The sequence below is a fragment of the Ursus arctos genome, unplaced genomic scaffold (assembly GCF_023065955.2).
Source record: "Ursus arctos isolate Adak ecotype North America unplaced genomic scaffold, UrsArc2.0 scaffold_8, whole genome shotgun sequence".
Lineage (NCBI taxonomy): Eukaryota > Metazoa > Chordata > Mammalia > Carnivora > Ursidae > Ursus > Ursus arctos.
The window spans coordinates 16,301,602-16,312,211 of record NW_026623100.1 but is presented as its reverse complement, the minus strand read 5'-3'; the positions used below and the strand labels follow the sequence as shown (position 1 = coordinate 16,312,211).

The 10,610-nt window shown below is 47.3% G+C and overlaps 1 pseudogene; it reads right to left on the bottom strand.

Moving 5' to 3' along the window:
- Nucleotides 1-1,220: 1,220 nt before the first annotated feature.
- On the bottom strand, nt 1,221-9,899 carry LOC113268414 (uracil-DNA glycosylase-like; annotated as a pseudogene).
- Nucleotides 9,900-10,610: the final 711 nt, after the last annotated feature.

Here is a 10,610-nt window from a genome sequence, read left to right as displayed (position 1 = left end):
GCATCCCTTGAATTTTTCAATTATTCTATGTTAATTACACAGTATTTATACAGTCTTTTTTTTTTTTTTAAACCAACAATCTTTTATTCCCAAACTCACTCAGGGTTAACTCTTTCCCTGGCTAACACATCAACGGCATCTCTAATAGGATCTAGGATGAAGGTACAGACCTAACAAAACTGTCTCCCCAACAAAGAATTACTATATATATGTGTGTATGTGTGTGTGTGTGTGTATATATATATATATCTGCATAAGTATTTTTAAAACAGCAAAATTCACTAGTGTTGCAGGAAAAAAAAATCCCCATGTGATTTCAGTCCATAAAAAACAGCATTTGGCAGTCTCTGCTGCCTTAAAAACCCCAATTCAGGATACACCTAGGAGAAAAGCATTTCCTTGCTTAAAAAAATAAAATTAAAAAATTTCCCTTTCTCGGGGTGCCTGGGTGTCTGAGTCATTAAGCATATGCCTTCAGCTCAGGGCGTGATCCCAGGGTCCTGGGATGGAGCCCTGCATCGGGCTCCCTGCTCCACTGAGAAGCCTGCTTCTCCCTCTCCCACTCCCCCTGCTTGTGTTCCCTCTCTTGCTGGCTGTTTCTCTCTCTGTCAAATAAATAAATAAAATCTTTAAAAAAAAAATTTCCCCTTCTCTTTCTTCCAGTTCAACTTCCACCGTTCAGTCCTAGGAACACCCAGAGGATAACTGTAAAAACAAGCCCCAGCTCACTTCCCTCTGCCTGTCTGTGAAGGCTCACAGAGAGGATCAGTCCTCAGGAATTTTCATCCCTAAATTTCTGGGCACTTGCAAACTGTCCTCCTGTTTCCTTCAAGGAGGGGCCTGAGGGTTCCAGGAAGGATCAAGGGAGCAGTGTACTTGGCCAAGAATTGGAATGCCAGGTAGGGCAAAGGTGGGGGGGGGGCTTTTTAGATAAATGCACCTGACACAGTAACAACCTCAAGTCTAACCTGCCAGGTAAAAACAAGTAGCAGCCAGCTGTACCAAAGAGGCCCTTCTGTCCCCTGTTCCCTTTTACCATAAAGATGACAGAAAAAGTCTCAAGTATTTGACCTCCACGCTCTCCCAGATACTATGACCTCAGGTTTTAGGCCAAAGCCATGTTGCAAAGACAGCCATATGTTTGTCTACCCACGGTAGAGCCTTTGCTGCTTCTGTCTCGATCAAGCTGCCACTCCTGCCAAATACTTCTATAGCAGCTTCTAGAAAACTGCCCAGACACAGCCCTCCAGTTCAGGGTCACAGATCCCTCCAGTCGATGGACAAGGATCCTTGCCAGACTTCTGCAGCAGCTCATTGGTTTTAGAGCAATATCTAAATCCGAAGAACCCTCAGTGGGGAGGGATGTGCAGTCTGTGGCACGTGGTGGCATTTCCTATGGACCGCACTGCCTTTCTTCTGAGCGTGAGAGCCCCAGAGCAAGAAGACAAGGCCACTGGACTTCTGATTTAGCCAGGACATAACCGCATCAGTAAATGAGAATTAGCCTGACGATCCTGAACCGTGAGGACAGCGTTGAGTAAGAGAACACCTTGCTTGGTCCACCCAGATAAATCTCCGTGACCAGGATGAATGAAACCATCTATATCTGTAGACAGCTCTTTATTTATAAATAAATAAAGGTTGTTTTCCAAACTAGGCGGCGGTGGAAAGGGTCTTCGAACACTAAAGCAGAGCCCATGGGTTTGGTTGGGTCCAGGATACGGATCTTATCCCAGGATGACAACCTTCACACGTCTTATGGCACACATTTGGGTCCATGTCAACACTTGCTGTGGGGTGAATAAACAGGATAATGTTTTCTTTCTTCCGCAACAAGTCCCATTAGCTTTATGAAATAGGGTTTCCCAAACTCTGTGCTGAGCGTCGTCTTTTCTCACCGAAACCCACGGGCACGTTGTGCGTGGTGAGTCTGAGCAGGGCGGCCTTGTTCCTCTGGATGCGGACCAACTGCTCAGGGCTCAGCTGCAAGGAGGGCGGTGTGCCGGGGTCCTCCTCCGTGGCCCTGGCCTTCTTGGCCAGGCTGGCTGCCGCATCCCCACTCTGCTAAGCTACCGCCATCCCGCCCATCCACAGGTGGGCTGGCTGGGGACTGCGGGCACATCGCTTCTGGGCAGGACTCAGGGAGAGGAGTAGAACGTATTCTGGGCCATGGTCCCAGAGCCCAGGAGAGCCGAGGCCAGCCATGTGGGAACCCGCGGTACGCACCAGCTTGTGGCGGTCCGAAATTGGCCTATGTATACAGTCTTTAAAAACTTATGTCAAAATCCATTTGGGACAAATCAATCAATACACGTATGGTCTTACCTATAGACAAAAAATATGGGTCAGATTTTAAAATAAAAGTTGAAATAGACATTTAAAAATTAAGAAGTGATTTGGCATTTGGAAGAGAGGGCTCACAGATTTCTGGATGGACAAGAGAATTAGGAGGCAAGAAGTGGTCCCCAGTGGCCTCATGGCACCTCCTCACTCTAGGATTCTGGGCTTCATTTCCAAGCTCCTTATAACCAGACAGGCATCAGTGGCTTCATTAATCCTTGAGCATCATGCTGATATAAAGATGACAGTACAGGGGTGCCTGGGTGGCGCAGTCACTTAAGCATCCAACTCTTGATTTCGGCTCAGGTCACGATCTCAGGGTCGTGAGATCGAGCCCTTCATCGGGTTCAGCCTGTTTGGGAGTCTCTCTCTCCTTCTCCCTCTGCCCCTCCCCACTAGTGCTCTCTCTCTAAAATTAAAAAAAAAAAAAAAGGTACACTCGTCGAAAAGACAGATATGGAAACGAACCCAGGGAGGTCCTGACACTAGAGCCTGGGGCTCTCTACCCACTTATGTTCCTCATTTGTCCCTCTTTCCTCTGCAAACACAGCCTGATTCACAGCCCCCTCCGTGTGGTGTATGGAAACTGAAAGTTTGCCATAAAACTGGCTTCATGAATCCAGCTCTATTAGGTATCTGACACTCACCCTGGAAGGAAAACACTCGCCTTTGGGTTTCACAGGTCAGTTATTGCATGCACTCAAGGTTTATTAAAAGGATGACAGGCCAGCCAATGAAGTCATGTAAAACACAGAGGAACTTTCCTTTCTGCTTGCCACAGTTCCTTAAACACAATATGCTCTTTCCTGCCCCCACACTAGCACTCAGGTCAACTCTCCTGGCTGGGATGCTCCCTTTCTTCCAGCCCATCTGAGCTCTACCCATCCTTCAGGACCTGCCCACATTCTGCCTGCTACTCAAAGCTTCTTCTGACTCCTGTGGTCCTCCCTACAGGCACCTTTCTATCTGTGATGAGTACCACACAGTCAGCTCCTACCTGCACCTGCTATGTCATGGTTCTACTGCTTCATTTATGTGTATCTTGACTATTGACCCAGGCTTTAAGCTCTTGAACGGACAGCAGAGCTCAGCACACTTACATCACATTGTTTTGTACCTGACAGGTTCTCAATAAATGTCTGTTCATTGATTTTTGAGGAATATACCAGGAAGCAGCTGAACAATCTCAGGCATTTTTAACAAGTTCAGTTAGGAATCTCATGTACCAACTATATATTGTCTACAAGAGACTCACTTAAGATCCAAAGACACAAACAGATTGAAAGTAAATGGGTGATGGGGCACCTGGGTGGCTCAGTAGATGAAGCATCTGACCCCTGGTTTCAGCTCAGGTCCTGATCTCAGAGTTCTAGGATCGAGTCCCCAGTCAGGCTCTGCTGTCAGTGGGGAGTCAGCTTGAGGATTTCTCTCCCTCTGCTCCTTCCCCCACTTGTGTACACTCTTTCTCTCAAAAAAATTTTTTAAATTTTTTTTTAAAAAATGAAAGTAAATGGGTGGAAAAAGACATTCTATGTAAATAGTAACAAAAAGAGATTTGGAGTGGCTATACTCCAGACAAAATAGACTTTATTTTTTTATTTTTTTTTTATTTTTTTTTATTTTTTTTTTAAAGATTTTATTTATTTATTTGACAGAGAGAGACAGCCAGCGAGAGAGGGAACACAGCAGGGGGAGTGGGAGAGGAAGAAGCAGGCTCACAGCAGAGGAGCCTGATGTGGGACTCGATCCCGGTACGCCAGGATCACGCCCTGAGCCGAAGGCAGACGCTTTAACGACTGCGCTACCCAGGCGCCCCTAGACTTTATTTTTTTAAAACATTTTTTATTTAAATTCAATTAACATACAATGTATTATTGGTTTCTGAGGTACAGACCTGTGACTCATCAGTCTTATAGAACACCCAGTGCTCATGACATCACGTGCCCTTCTTAATGTCCATCATCCAGTTACCCATCTCTCCAACCCCAGCCCACCTCCAGCAACCCTCAGTTTGTTTCCTATGATTAAGAGTCTCTTATGGTTTGTCTCCCTCTCCAGTTTTGTCTTGTTTTATTTTTTCCTCTCTTGCCCTATGATCCTGTTTTGTTCTTTAATTCCATATACCAGGGAGATCATATGATAATTGTCTTTCTCTGATTGACTTATTTCACTAAAAATACCCTCTAGTTCCATCCACATCATTGCAAATGGCAAGAATTCATTTTTTGATGGCTGCATAATATTCCTCTGTGTGCGTGTGCGTGTGTGTGTGTGTGTGTGTGTACCACATCTTCTTTATCCATTCATCTGTCAATGGACAGCTGGGCTCTTTCCATAGTTTGGCTATTGTGGAGATTGCTGCTATAAACATTGGGGTTCAGGTGCCCCTTCGGATCACTACATTTGCTCTTTGGCGTAAATACCCAGTAGTGCAACTGCTAGATAGTAGGGTAGCTCTATTTTCAACTATTTGAGGAACCTCCATACTGTTTTCCAGAGTGGCTACACCAGCTTGCAGTCCCACCAACAGTGTAGGAGGGTTCCCCTTTCTCCGCATCCTCGCCAACATCTGTCATTTCCTGACTTGTTAATTTTAGCCATTCCGACTGGTATGAGGTGGTATCTCATTGTGGCTTTGATTTGTATTTCCCTGATGCCGAGTGATGTGGAGCATTTTTTCATGTGTCTGTTGGCCATTTGGATGTCTTCTTCAGACAAAAAAGACTTTAATTTTTTAAAAAGATTTTATGTATTTATTTATCAGAGAGAGAGAGAGAGTGCATATGAGTGCACAAGCAGGGGTAATGGCAGGCTGAGGGAGAAGCAGGCTCCCTGCTGAGCAAGGAGCCCAATGCGGGACTCAATTCCAGAACCCTGGGATCATGACCTGAGCTAAAGGTAGATGCTTAACAGACTAAGCCATCCAGGCATCCCAAAACAGACTTTAAATTAAAAATTGTTACAATAGACTAAAAGAGGACGTTACGTATTGAAAAAAAGGTAAATCCATCAAGAAGCTATAGTAATTATAAACATATATGTACCAAATAACAGAGGCCCAAAACATATGAAGCAAACACTGACACATTTGAAGGGTGAAATGAGTTTTATGATAATAGCTGAAGACTTAAATATCTATCTATTTATTTATTTATTTATTTATTTATTTATTTATTTAATTTAAGAGAGAGAACATGAGCAGGGGCTGGGGAGCACAGAGGGAGAAGGAGAAGCAGACTCCTTGCTGAGGAGAGAACCATGAGATCATAACCTGAGCCGAAGGCAGACTCTTAACTAACTGAGCCACCCAGCTGCCCCTAAACACCTACTTTTAATAATGGATAGAAAATCTAGACAGAGGATTAGTATGAAAAGAGAGGCTTATTCAGTCCAAAAGGAACCCCCTCCCCCAAATGCCAATTGGAAAGAAAAGAAGCATAATCGACTCGTTATTGTAAGCACCTCTGTACCATTTGCAGCACTGCTTATCTATCACTGCTCAGACACACCTTACCATGAGGTGCCACGTTGGGCACCAAGGATACCCTCCTCTCAGGTCACAAGCCCAGGCTCAACCAACTCTGGTCTTCAGATCCCACAGAGTGCTAGGGAGATGTTCCTACGGGACATCTGGCATCAGTTAAAACCTCTGCTACCAAAGCATTTAGACACTTGTCTGAGCCTAGCTTCCAGTCCAACTCCTCATCCTCAGAATAATTTCATTTTGAAGGGCCTTTCTCCCAGCTCCTGGGCTGTGGTTAGACACTACCCCTTATACCCTTCTTCAACAAGGCTCTTTGACCTCAAATTCAGGGAAGACAAATCAGACATCATTCCTTTCCATCCCAGAAGGTCCTGGGTGGAATCAGCTTGGTCTTCCTCAGCCACCAGCTCTGTGAAACATGGTGTGAGGAAATTTTTGGGAAATCACATAAAGCATAAAAGGTCTTCCCTTTTCCTAATTCCAGGAGAATGAGGGGAGGAGGGTTTCTGCGATTATACAACTCAAGAGACCCTTCACATGATAAAGATAATCAGCTACTCCAGACCCAGACTTCCTGTGTGTGTGTGTGTGTGTGTGTGTGTATAATATCTTGTTACACAACTAACTGCCAATGAGCAATAAACAATAGAGGAGTTCTGAGAGCAGGAAGATCAAAGAGGTTTGGAGGCACCCAGGACATTCTGAATTTGCTACTTGGAATGCAGAATTTTTCATGAGAATTTCACCAACAGAGATTAATTTTTAAGAGGAAGTATTTTCTGGAGCAAACTTATTTCATTCAAGTTAATTTCACAATCAATTTTCTCTTTAGTGCAGCTGAACTTTCCCCAATTTTTCCTATTTTTTTTATTTTAAAGAAATAATTTTCCTTGGGATCAATTCTTTTCTATTTCCTTTTCTGTAATAAAAAATTGATTAACTAGTTGTATTTGTAATAGCTTATTGAGATGTAATTCATATATCATACAGTTCACTCACTTAGAATATATGATTTGACGCTTTTTAGTATATTAGCAGAACTGTGTAATCATTGCCACAATTTTAGAATATTTTTATCACCCTCAAAGAAACTTCCATTAGCAGTCACTCCCTCTCCTCCTCAATTCCTCAGCCCTAAGCAACCACTAAATTATTTCTATCTCTGTGGATTTTCCTATTCTGGACATTTCTTACAGCTGAAATCATACAATAAGTCATCTTTTGGACTGGCTTCTTCCACTTAGTATAGTATTTCAAGATTTATTCGTGTTGTACCATGTGTCAGTACTCCATTCCTTTTTATTGCTGCATATGTCATTGTATGGATATATCCCATTGTATTTATCATTCATAAGTTGATGGACACTTATGAACTTGGTGGGTTGTTTCCACTTTTTGGCTATTATTGATAAACGCTGCTACCAACATTCATGGACAAGCTTTTGTGTGGATGTATCTTTCCATTAATCTTGGGTATGTGCATAGGGTTAGAATCACCAGTTGGGGGCATTTAACCTTCCCTAGTTTTCCTGGTTAATGCTCCTGTCATTGTGTTTTCTTTTATAAAAATCAGAGAGATACAGAAAAGGTGAAGACCTGTACCTGCTCAAGCGTCTTATCTGAGGTTCTCAAGGACATAGCAGAATCAAATTATCTTAGGATTGAAATGATGGCATCAAAGTGATTGGGTCAAAATATCCTACAAAGGAAGAGTTTTCTGGAAGTAAGTCCTAACCTGCGTTGAACTGTATATTTGAAGAGGTGGAGAGGAGGAGAAAGAAGATCCAGCAGGGGCCACAGCACAAGCATAAGCCTGATGATTGGGCGGAGTATAGAGTACTTGGGGGATAAGCAGGACATAGCAGAAGGTGAGGCTAGAATGATTTGCTGGGAATCACATCAGCAAGGTCTTTGAATGGCAGCCCCGAGGGTTAAAAGACTAAATCTTTATAGCTTTGGGGGAGCTGTGGAAGACTGTGATCTAGGGACATTAGTCACATGATCAGATCAAATGGCATGATCACAGCAATGACTGGCAGATGCAAGCAGGATGGAGCTAAAAACGGAGACATCTGAGATAGCAAGCCTGCATCCCTCAGAGGCTCCTGCAGCAATTCAGGGCCAAGGTAAAGGCTTTGAGGATAGCCAGCTGGAAGTCAGTGACTTAAATATTGATTCAGTGGGCAAAAGTGGCATTCGTAATGGGGCTGGTCCTCCAAAGGACCCCGTGCCTATGTGCAGGGAACTCATCATTTTCCTATTATATAAATTGATTAGATCATTCAGAGTTGAGATTGATGCCAGGGGTTTGCTGCTAATCAAGCTAGAATAACAAGCTGGAGGACAAGGCAGGCCCTCTGCCAACTGGGCGAGGAGCTGGTCCAGAGGCACAGAACACTGCAGCAAAGCACTCTGTCCCTGCTCTGGGAGTCTGGTCAAAGAAAGCCATTGAGAGGTCTGGCAATGCCCTTCAGCTGCATCTGGAGGCTTCCATTGCCAACTCCTGGAATGACACTTCTCAGGGTTTCTGTCAGGGCTTACCAGTCAAGTGGAATCCAGCTCCAAAGGTCCATGATTGGGCTGTCCTCCCTGCCTGCAGGAACTCAGAGAGATGGGAGTATTGTAGGGAAGAGAGAAGAAGTTGGGGCAACACCACTGTAAAGCCCAAGAGAGGCAAAGACTTGGAAAGAGAATAATCAAAGTGCATTTTACAAATAATAGCAACAGTCTGCAATGGCAATAATTTGTGTTTGTTTAAAGCTCCCATTGTGAACGAGATATTCTCCCCCTCATGCAAAGTTTCCCCTGCCCCTTTCTAAGAAGATCACTGCAAAACTTGACACATGCCACTCACAACCAGAAACCCTAGCTCTGACTATGGTGGTGGAGTCTCTTCTCCTCTGTCCCTCCCTAACGCATAGGGGAGTGCAGTTGGCTCTATCGACAAACTGGAACAGCATTTCTAGGAAGATCCAAGTCTCCAATGTGCCTGGTTTAAGAAAACCAAAGCCCCAAGTCAGATGCCTTTTAGCTTTCTGATAGCTCTCCTGCTCCCCATGATGCCCCACCCACCCCAGTTTCCATGTGGGGGCATGGGGTCAGAGGTACTAGTTCTTAAGCTGGGAAATGCTCAGTGAGTAGTAGAGGCTCTTTCAGGAACCACTTTGAGCACCCTGACCCTTAAGGGGACTGACGATGCTGCCACCGCTTTGGGTCGACCTTAGCTTGAATGTTTTCTAGTGTGGAGGACAGATAGTTCTACATTCTGCCACAGTTCACCCACCTAGGGTGTCTAAACACAGTCACCATTATTGTTTTTATTTTCTGTTATCTGCATAGTGTCATCATCACCATGGGAAGGTGGCAGACAGAGAAGGGGCTGGCTGCCCGAAGAGGATGGTTTTCCGTCCGTACCGAGGGCGTTCCTCACCACAGAACTTTGTAACCCAGGCCAAGTCCGGACTGTGTTCCGCGGAGAAGCTCCCTCGGTAGCGCAGAGCACCCGCTGTTTCCCGGTCTCGGCGGGACGAGCGGGTGACGGTTCCCCGCCCCCGCCCCCACCGCTCTCAAAAGCACACCCTTTCCTCCACCCCCCACGCCGGCCTCGGGGGAGCCCGCTAGCGAGCTTCCCCTGCACCTCTTCTACCCACCCTGCCGCAGTCAGGTTCCTATCCAGGCTCCTCCACCCCGGGCTGGAGAAGTCAGGGAGCAGGGGTGGCGAAAGAAGACCCAGCAGCAGGGTGGGTCTGGACGCCTCCTCCTCCGGTGGCACCTCGATCCCCTACTCGCACTTGACTCCTCCCCTGTCTCTGTTCCGCAGCGTCGTCACCCTGTCAGCACGCTGCTCAGCGACTGTACCTGCCGCCGACTGGGGCGGGGAGGTGGGAAACACAGGGGAAGGAGAAAGGGAAACAGGGTTTGGGGAGCATCGCACAGCAGGGTGACGGGCCTCGCCCGGCGCTGCAGGCCCCCCGCAGCCCTAGCGCCGCCCGCCCCCGAGCTGCCGCACCGATGCGCTGTCCGCGGTGCTGACGCCGGCAGCCCGCTCGGTCGAAAGGGGAGGAGACGCCCTCATTCTCAGGTCGCGCGTAGCCTAGTGAACCCACCCCCATTCCTTCCCAGGCGGGATCATTCCCCCAAAGGAACCCTCAGAGACCTAGCGCTGCAGAAGGATCCAGGAAGAGGAAGCGAGAAAGAGGGAACTTAAACTTCGGACTGCAGCCCGAGAATCGGGTGTTGGAAGATTCGCGACGTGTGGCCCCCAACCCCTAAGACCGCAGGGCACCGTCAAGTTGAGCAAAGTTTGGCGGCAGCTTTGAGATAAGAAAGGGATTCCGGAGCCGAAACTCAGGGAGGGGCCGGACGGGTTTCCCCGGTAGGGTGGTAGCCAGCACCGCAGTCCGGACACCTGCTTCTGTGCCCGCATTTAGTGCCGCCAGAACGACCGGGAGGCGTCGCAGCAGCCCAACTCCCCACCCCTTTCCTCCCATCCTTATCTCCCCCCCCCCCAACACCCCGCCCCGGGCGCCGGTGACTCCGCCTCTCCGTGCCGGGCGGCTCTCCGGCTGGAGCTGGAAAGGGAGCGCTTCCCGGGACTCGGCTCTGTTCTGAGGCTCCGTAGCCGACGCCGCCAGCTCAGGCCCGGGGGTGGGAGCGGACTGCCCGCGCAGCCTGCGCCTGGGAGCCGCCGAGAGGCGAACGCTTCATGGGACGCCCCCGGGGGCTTTCTTCGTGCCCTGCTGCGGCGTCCCAGTCTTAGGATCCCGGGCTCCTCAGCCCGCCCCCC